The following is a 9068-nucleotide window of genomic DNA, read 5'->3' on the forward strand; positions in this document are numbered from 1 at the left end:
TGATAGCTATAGTGCTATGCTATCATCTGAGGCGCTCTAAAGTTGTTAATTCAGAGGTTCATCGTGTAAATGTTTATTCGCTGTGAAATATTAACTTCTTTTATTAAAATGATATTGAAATATTATTGTGCCACTAGACATGCCTCATTTCTATGAGATAGCAGATATATTCGGATTTGCATTAATATTTGACTGTAAACTATTACAGACTCTCAGAGAACTGTTACATGCGGTCTTTCAGTTTGTCTCAAAGCCCGCCATTGCTTAGAGCATTGCCTGTCCTCTTAAAGCGTCAAAATTCGCCTTACCGGGAGTTTCCCATTTCCGGCCACATGCTCCTTGTCTCTGCAGCTGGACTCACCTCGACCAGTTGCTAGCCAGGCTGCCCACAGCGCTTCCTGTATCCTGGGCCTGCTAGCGTGCAGCTGTGCGACAAATTCATCTCTCTTCAATACCTGGCCTACATGAACGAATAACTCACTCAGGTACTCGTAACGGTTCCGAAATGAGTGATTTTTGTGTGCAAATTAATCTAGACAAGTCAGGAGTTGTTCCGGGTTTGTAAGGCTACTGTAATGACAGAACGAAGGGTGAGGCACTGATGTCGAAGTTTTATAAGTTCCAATAAAAACGTGCATGCTGAAGACTTCAGTGGAAGGTCCAGAATCCAATCTGTTGAAGTAGCGCGACATGTGGATCCAAATCTACGATCTCATCGAAGACTTTCGATCTCTGCTCTTTCCTCATGTCACACACAATACTATTTTCATGGCTGTAATGAGAGATATCAGATATTTCAAAACTGCGTGCAGGTGGGAGGGGGGTTATGAATCTCAAGCTCGCCCTCACCTATTCCCTTACTTCTAACAATGGCTTCGTGGATAACGGTTTGAAGACGATGAGAAAGTCGAGATTCCCGTCACCACACATTTCAGGTACGAAACGGAAAACACCAACGCTCAGGAAGGAAGGAAGAAGGTAATGCAACGTTACGAAACGTGTTTACAGGCGAACTGCAATCACGCGGGATATTGAAGTAGGTTTGTGGGAAACTGAGTCACCAATAGAAGCTTTCTCGAACGAGGGTATCTTATTCCATAGTGTAATACGAATCGTAGAATATCGACAAGAAAGTAAGGTTAACTATAACGATGTGGCTGTTGAAGCAATTACTGAAAAATAACAGTATAATCACTAATCCTCTCCATGTAAAAGTAGTCCGTGAAGATGTAAACTTATTAAAATATTATTTTGCTATTCACAACTAGTAACTTAAAGCACTGATACAATTAGACGCTAAAATTCACTAGTAAATCTTTTCTTCAGGCGCACAACAAATTCTGGAATAATACCCGTCCCCAACCTGAGCGGAGCAATACAGCGCTTGGTCATAAATGGAGAGGTACTGGAGAACCTCGGACAGGATGTCGAGACGGTGTCTCAGTGGAGAGGCCAACCTTGCTCGAGTTACACTTGCCTGCATGGTGGAATATGTCGGCCAAGGCTCAACTCGTTTATATGTTATTGCCCTGCAAATTTCACAGGAAAATATTGCCAACATATTGGTAAGTACTACAGGAGTAGCAAAGTGATTGATTAACTCTTTCTTCGAGATCAATAAGAGTGAATAGTTTTATTTGTCCTCTTCTTCTTCATAAAAGCTGAAGATGCTAATTGTTTTCAGGCACATTCACCGATGTACAAATTATTCTATTTGTTACTTTGTCTATAGGAACAATTTGCATACTGATATAGCAGTCAATGTTATCCATAGAAATTATGAAAATGGATGTACGTATGTATATGTTCCACATTTCCTCCTAAAACACAGAACATATTTCAAGTACACTTGGCAAACAAATTATATGCTGTCTGGAAAGAATCACTATAGGATTAAGAACCATCCATCAATCTAACAAGGGGGAGGCCTCCGACACGGCCAACCGATTCGGCTCAGATTTGATAGGTCGCTTGTGTACAACCTAAAACGAAGGAATCTAAGATATTTTGGGTCAACACCCCCGCGTTTTTGAGAAAATCACCCCTAAAGGTTATGACGAGCGATCCACTCAAAGTTGGCGGGATCAATAGATAATTGTAAATAGAGCATTTTTCATCACCACGTATGGGGTCCGAAAACGCATACTTTTCCAGAAATCGATTTCTCAAACCTCTTAGGATAGTAAACAACTAAAATGTTACTCCAGGTCACTTAACAATGGCTCTTCCAGTCACTGTTACGTGTCCTCACTTTTCCTCGAACAACTAGATGGATGGTACTTGTCACATAAACATTCGAAACAAATATACTCATGGCACCAAGAGCAACTAATGAATGCAATCTTTCGACAGCTGCACTGTTCCATCCCTGTGATATGACGAAGAGGCAACCGGGACAACATAACTCTCCCCGCGTGCATTCTATCCCGTGCCTCGCTGTAAGCAAGCGTCGCACGGTTGGCTATCTGTGATCCCTCGTGAGGAAGTCGCAGCGCTTTTACTCGGAGTTGTTTTCATGTGGCAATCCTTAAAAGTTTAATACTTTACTAACTCACGGCGTTTGGAAAATTAGTTTGCCTACCTTATTATTATCATTCCTTATTGATTTACTTACCTTGTTAACCCTCCTATCCCTATCAATAGAGATATGGAAAAATCAAACGAGAAGAATAACATCCGCTAGGTTTCTTCGAGATTGGAACCCGGGTTTTCCGATTCGCAGCCAGTTACCTTGGCCTTTGCGCTATCGACGCTGTCGGCGAGAGGCGTTAACCATGTAGGTACAGACGCGGCAGTTGTAAAAGTTTCTTACCTCGACTTCGGGAAAAGTATGCGTTTTCGAACCCCATACCTGGTGATGAAAAATGCTCTATTTACAATTATCTATCGATCCAGCCAATTTTGAGTCGATCGCTCGTCATAATCTTTACGGGTGACTTTCTCAAAAACGTGGGGGTATTGACCCAAAATATCTTAGATTCCTTCGTTTTAGGTTGTACACAAGCGACCTGCCAAATCTGAGCCGAAACGGTTGGCCGTCTCTGACGCCTTCCCCTTGTAAGATGTGGGGGTAAAAAATCAGTGTAACACACGAAAGGAGAATATCTATCATTTAGTTACCCGGTATTTGGGAATGACAGCATGTAGAGTCTTGCATCAAACTTTAAACGTAATTTCAAACATTAAAGAAACGCTTCCTCGCTGACAACCGCCAAAAATTACGCAAGGAGAAACGTTTATAGCTTAAGTAATTTTCGTTGCTCTTGCAGTACAACTGCCACATGAAGCACGACGTTTTAATTTATTTCTTCTTCACTACTAACTGCATTCATGACACATTTTGCAGACAATATTCAAATGTATCATTGAATGTACCAGAAAAATTACATCATTGTACGACACCTTATTCTGAAATTTTACATCATTAACACTGATGGGTGAGAATGTACCACATCACACAAAACTTTTAAATTTATTTCTTTGTTGCTACTAAGTCTATTCGTGACACCTTTCGTAGACAGCATCCATATCTGACGCTGAATGAACCTACAAAAACGTATCATTGTATCACACATAGCGCAGGAGATATGACGTCAAATACTGAGATGCGTGAGAAACCGCTCCGTTATGCATGACGTTTTTGTTTATTACTTCTGTGCTACTAACTCCATTCCAAACACATTTCGCAAGCGGTAGGCATTTATTTATCTGGTTGTACCTGCTAAATTATGTCATTATAGAGCACATAGTTCAGGAAATACGACGTCATAAACACTGAGCTGCTCGAAACAGAGGAAGTATGTATGCAAATACGTGTGTGTTACATGTTAGATATTTGTGAAGAGATTATATCAAGTTTGTATGCGGGCAAAGCCACGGGTAAAAAGTTCATCCTAAACTTCTGGAACGATTTTAGTCATATTTGATACACATATTAGTTACAATTTGGAAAGAAATGCTGTAGGGGTAAGAACAACCAGCCTCCTGTTAGGGTTAGTGTGATAACGTGGAGAGAGAAGAGAGGACTAGGAGACTGACAGGATAAACAAAGATAGGAGGAGGAGGAGAAGAACGAGGTGGACAGAGATAGGAGAGCGGGAATGGACAGAGGGAGGGGAGAGTAAGCAGAACTCTTTGCACGAACGTCAAGCACAGGTAGAAAAGTACAGCAAACAAAACCTGCATCATAACAATCCAGCAATCAGGCTCGTCCTCCTTGTTTCCTTACAGCAAATAAACAATGTTCATGTGAATAAACTGCACAGTACGTGTGAACTTGTCTGCATAGTTGGTTGGCTGAATAGGGGGAGGGGACCAAACAGCTAGGTCATTGGTCCCATTGGATTAGGGAAGGATGGGGCAGGAAGTTGCCCTGCCCTTTCAAAGGAACCATTTAGGCACTTGCCTGAACCAATTTAAGGAAATCACGGAAAACCTACACTGGCGTCTAAAATTAAAGCAACAAACCGCTGTTTCCCTGTCCTGTGTCTAATTCACGATATAACTAAACAGACTCTCAAAAGATGTTCGTACGATCGTGTTATGCGCGGAAGATGGCATTTTGTTCAACGGAAAACCATGCCAACGATGAATTCAGGGCACCCACCAAACGGAGTAGTATTTGCTGGGTAGCCCACATCCACTATCGCTATGTACACAGTCCCAGACGGTGCAGTGTGACAAAGAAAATACGCCTTCCATACTGTCTGTGGTAAAGGGCCATACAAGGAATGGGACGCTTCTTCACAGAAGCCGCGCGGGCTAACCGTGCGGCCTAAGGCGTCTTGTCACCGTTCGCGCGGCTCCCTCCGTCGGAGGTTCAAGTCCCACTCGGCCATGCGTGTGTGTATTGTCCTTAGCGTAAGTTAGTTTAAGTCACATTAAGCAGTGCGTAAGCCTAGGGACCGATGACCTCACCAGTTTGGTCCTATAGTCCTTACCAAAAATTTCCAAATTTTTCTTCACAGATGGGAACGTCCCACCTGGAAAGTCGAACAGCGGTCCAATGTTCTTTTCACCGATGAATCCCGATTTCATCTGGAGAGTGACTGTTCACGAATTCGCAATTGAAGGGAACATGGAACACGATTTGTAGAACCGAAAATTGTGGAAACAGACACATATCACGGGGGATCCCTATTGGCATGCGCAGGGATTATGTTAAACAGTCGAATACCTCTTCCTGAAATCGTACGGGTGAATCGGCAAGGTTTAACTGCTGATAGGTTCCGTGATGAGGTCTTGGGACCTCATGTACGGTTATTGCGAGGTGCTGTACAACTGGCCGTCGTATTGATGGTTGATAATGCTCGACCGCATAGTGCCCGAGGGGTTGATGTTTTCTTGGAAACGGGAGGTACTGCTCGCATGGCGTGGAGTGCTCGCTCTCCAGATTTGAATCCCATAGAGCATGTCTGGGGTGAACTAGGGAGACGGGTTGCATCACGTCAACATCCACCAACCAAAAATGTGTGAAACCTTATGGGATTTAACTGTTAAGGTCATCAGTCCCTAAGCTTACACACTCCTTAACCTAAATTATCCTTAGGACAAACACACACACCCATGCCCGAGGGAGGACTCGAACCTCCGCCGGGACCAGCCACACAGTCCATGACTGCAGCGCCTAAGACCACTCGGCTAATCCCGCGCGGCATCCGCCAACCACTCTCCAAGACTTGCGAGCAGCTCCGCAAGACGAATGGGCGTTATTGCCTCAACATGATATTGATGATGTTATTCACAGCATGCTCCATCGTTGTCAGGCCTCTATTGCTGCCAGACGGAGTTACACCCCATAGTGAGCACATTGACCAGTGGTCCGAACGTGTGTGCAAATCTTTTAAGTTGGAAAAAACGAAGTATATTTTAGTCTACTTTTCTGCATGTTGCAGTTGTTTACATACTGTATTGTTTACATAGTTTCTACTTTTCTGTTATCTTTTTGTGCTGTTTTGTGTCAAAACAAACGCAGCATTGGAAAATTTCCGTTCGTTCCTTTAATTTTGGACACCAATATATCTCCACAATAGTTCAGATGTTGACAACATGCAATTTACCTCTTCTTTGGAAACAAAACTTTTCCATTCGTTCTTTGCACTGACTGTTGATATTTCTGATGCCCTCGTTATTCTTCGTCCTCAGGCTTGTATTCAGTACTAGTTTGTTCTGTCTGGGATTTGTTTTCCAGCAGTGTTAGTTATCCGTTAACAATGACGTATTGGTTTACTCATGACCGATATGCACGTCGTGTATGGTCACTGAAGGCAATGAAAGAGCGCCCAACAACTATATACTGAGCAGCTCACGCATTGTCGGCAACGCCTCACATTACTTTTGCATCTGTACATAGGCGCCTACGAGCAACTGCATCTTCCGTGTTGAAATGATTACATATTACAAGCGTGTTCACTCTTCTGAAGGTATTTTAACATAAACAAAAGTAATTGTGGGAACACACGAAACAAATTGTAAATAAATTACTACTCTGTAACGTGATTCTGGAGACTACGAGGCCGTTATACCAAAATACTCGGAAAAATCTATGAACAACCCATGTAATTTTGCTGATGGAGTTCAGGTTCATTACACAAAGAGCGAAGAAAAATTTCCGAATTCAGTCTTCACAGTGCGATTCTTTGCGTACTACTAACGCAAAAATTTCATTTCGTGGGAACACACGAAACAAATTGTAAATAAATTACTACTCTGTAACGTGATTCTGGAGACTACGAGGCCGTTATACCAAAATACTCGGAAAATATCTATGAACAACCCATGTAATTTTGCTGATGGAGTTCAGGTTCATTACACAAAGAGCGAAGAAAAATTTCCGAGTTCAGTCTTCACAGTGCGATTCTTTGCGTACTACTAACGCAAAAATTTCATTTCGTCCTGTTCATATCCTGCTAGAAAATGAACGTCAAAGAATGGCAATTTGGTAGCACTGTAATTACATGCACGACAAGTATCTTCACTCGTTCGCTGTCAGCGCTGAGTAGTCATACAGATTGTTGCCTGATTATAGTATTCACAGATTGCTTTTATTTAACCTCAGTTTTCTCCATAAATCATGCACATCTTTAGGTTGTTAGCATATTGAACAGTGCTATCAGAGTGAGCGAATATTTCTTCAGCCGGCACAGTAATAGAAAGTGGCTCAACGTTAGTTATTGTAACTTTGAGACTGCAGTGCGACGGACATGTGTACCACAGGTATCGAAATAGAAGTTTCGATAATTACTCATATCAGAACAGACATCGGTAAGATTGATATCAACGATACGCTAATTTCTTTAGTCGGTTCTTGTGTCGCACACAATAAGTAGCACATTTTCCGCGAAAGGAAAGAATCCGTTTTCCAGTCACAGTTAGGCGAGCAGTTTCTAATTGTCACGTAGAATCAACTTTTCTATACGTTCAAACTTATTTTCTCTCCTCGTATGTTGGTGATTTTTCTAGAAGACCTGTCGCTTATAAGTTCTTTAAAGACTGCAACTCTGTTATAGGTAATGTAATTTTTTTTTTACTTCTGATGAAGGCTGCCTTAGAGCAGTTGAAACCTAGGTAAAGTTTAAAATTTTTTACCTGTGCAACCGAAGAGCTGTATTTTCAAGTAATATTATAAACAAAAACATTCTCAAACTGAAGCACAGAAAAATTTCTCCGAAACACTGAAGTACCTTCATCATCACCTTCCACTCGTCTAGTTGTACCATGGTGAAACAGGTCACCCGAAGAGCATATCCAGAACCTAAAAACTGATCTGTTGCTGGTTTTCAGCTGCCTTGCACGATGTGGAAGACCTTAAATATACTTCAAACTGGAGTCACGAGGCTTAAACAAAACTTCAAGCAATGGGTATACTTTACAGGATTTGAAGTTTGCGAATATGAATAAGTTCTAGATGCAGAACGCCTCCTAATCTGCAGGAAATTATCTGTTAACTACACATTCGTTGCCCTAGTTCAGCAAATAACCGAAGAATCAAGACTTGCGAATCTTTGGTATCAAAATCCTTATTATGCGTAGAACTCTACATATTTTAAAAATGTGTAGTAGATACGTTGTCTTTTTATGTGACTGCTCTTTATTCTACGATCTAGCAAAATTTCTTCATGATAAATTAAAAAGGTCTTATGTTTTTCGAAATAATTATTCTATAGCTAACAGTCTGAGCCTTATCAACAACATAAAATACGTACACTGCGACGAAAACACAAAGATGTTCTTATTTGATATTAAAAACCTTTATACCAATGTGCCTGTACTAAGGACTCTAGATATCATAGAGAATAACTTACGTTTGTTCAGAAAAGAACTCTCTGATGAACAGATCACTGATTTCATTAACCTAATGCAGATCGTAACAAAGTACAATTATTTCGAATTCAGTGGACAGCTGTACCAACAACCTGATGGTCTTGCTATGGGCAATCCCTTAGCTGGCATCCTAGCAGACATTTTTATCAACTCTCTGGAAGATACATTTTTCAAAAATTTTTCCACTACCACCTTAGGAATTGTTTCATATTCTAGGTACGTCGATTACATTTTAATTGTCTATAACGGAACGAACGATAGCATTAACCACCTGTTCGAGATCTTTAACAAACTACATGAAAAAATCACCTTCACATGTGAACTTGAAAACAGCTCCCGTCAGGTAAATTATTTAGACTTAACTTTGACAACAGTGAATGACAAAATCTCTTTCAATATTTATCGTAAGGATTCTTTTCTGACCAAATTGTGCCAGCCTGTTCCACACACCCACGATCTCACCAAAAAGCATTTTTTCACTCTGCTGTTCATAGAGCAATCTCTACCCCTTTGTCCTCTGAAAATTTAAAAACCGAATTGAATCTAATTAAAACCATTGCAGTTAATAATGGTTACGAACCAAATATAGTAGATGATGTCTTCAGACAGAAAACCAATAACAGAATTACCACGCTTCGGACCACTATTGACGAGCCTAGCGATTTGAAGAAATACTTCTCTTTACCGTATGCAGGGCCAATAACCTAGATTGCAACGTCTCCTTAAAAATAAATATGGCTGCAACA

The sequence above is a fragment of the Schistocerca serialis genome, chromosome 3 (assembly GCF_023864345.2).
Source record: "Schistocerca serialis cubense isolate TAMUIC-IGC-003099 chromosome 3, iqSchSeri2.2, whole genome shotgun sequence".
Classification (NCBI taxonomy): Eukaryota; Metazoa; Arthropoda; class Insecta; order Orthoptera; family Acrididae; genus Schistocerca; species Schistocerca serialis.